The sequence below is a fragment of the Limulus polyphemus genome, unplaced genomic scaffold, assembly GCF_000517525.1.
Source record: "Limulus polyphemus unplaced genomic scaffold, Limulus_polyphemus-2.1.2 Scaffold514, whole genome shotgun sequence".
In the NCBI taxonomy this organism is placed as follows: domain Eukaryota; kingdom Metazoa; phylum Arthropoda; class Merostomata; order Xiphosura; family Limulidae; genus Limulus; species Limulus polyphemus.
The window spans coordinates 491,217-492,554 of NW_013666124.1; the positions used below are offsets into that span (position 1 = coordinate 491,217).

General features: G+C 32.4%; 1 protein-coding gene across 2 annotated transcripts in view; it reads right to left on the reverse strand.

The window, feature by feature from the left end:
• Positions 1-1,338, reverse strand: part of LOC106458786 (neuroligin-4, X-linked-like) — a 133,105-nt gene that overhangs the window by 119,436 nt on the left and 12,331 nt on the right. The window lies entirely within an intron of this gene.

Sequence of the window (1,338 nt, forward strand, 5' to 3'; positions counted from 1 at the left end):
GTTAACAGTTTTTTAACTTTCAATTTATTTTAACAGTTCTATTGTATTATTATTAACGAGCAGATTTATTACTCTCGCTGACTGAGGTAATCAACCAACCATTTCTGTAATGACTCCATTGTGTCACGGTTAGGTATCACGAAACCTTTAACAATTGAAGAAAATAATTAAAATACTATCTAAATCTTGTACGTCAAGGTGATTTTTGAAAAATCTTAACAGAATAATTATTATATTATAATTTTCCATCCACAACTTCTCCCTCACAGATTAAAGATGAGGTGGAAATCGTAAAAGCGCAAATACTTTGTCAAATAAAGTTACATTTTAATAACAGAGTAAAAAATCACATTAAAGAGTTTTAAACTTCAAAGATTGGATGGCTGAAAACTATTTCTTATATATGAATATGATATACAGATTTCATTGGCTATGTTTGGTTTGTTTTGAATTTCGCACAAAGTTACACGAGGGTTATCTTCGCTAACCGTCCCTAATTTAGCAGTGAAAGACTAGCAGGAAGGCAGCTAGTCATCACCCCCCCCCCACCGCCAACTCATGGGCTACTATTTTACCAACGAATAATGGGATTGACCGTCACATTATAACGCCCCCACGGCCGAAAGGGCGAGCATATTTGGTGGGGCGGAGATTCATAGCTGCGACTCTCAGACTGCGAGTCAAGCGCCCTCTAAATGCTCTACACTAAAACTAAATAGTTTCATCTTATTGTTTCTCATTTCAATAATACACTATATGCAGGATTGAAAATTCATTCAACAGGTAAATCTCATTAAATATTTGTTGATCATTGGGTAACTTCGAGTATAATGAAGTCTTTCTTTTATTTATTAAATCATTAACCAGCTGATAAATAACAGTATTTTCTTAGACAAATATGATGATTATTTGATATTATCTTCTAATGTAATGTTTTAAAACAGGAATTTATACAAAGTTTTCATTTTTATTTGCTCTTAAATACCGTGTAACATATATAATAATCAAAACAAATTATATCCGTACTTGCAATAGTAGTAATACAATTAAACAATATAGGATTTCACACCTGTCTTAACAAAGCCAATGGGCTCGACATGGTCAATAATCAAAACAAATTATATCCGTACTTGCAATAGCAGTAATACAATTAAACAATATAGGATTTCACACCTGTCTTAACAAAGCCAATGGGCTCGGCATGGTCAATTGGCTATTTAGGAACAAATAGTTATAGTGTAGAGCATTTAGATTAGGAACAAATAGTTATAGTGTAGAGCATTTAGATTAGGAACAAATAGTTATAGTGTAGAGCATTTAGATTAGGAACAAATAGTT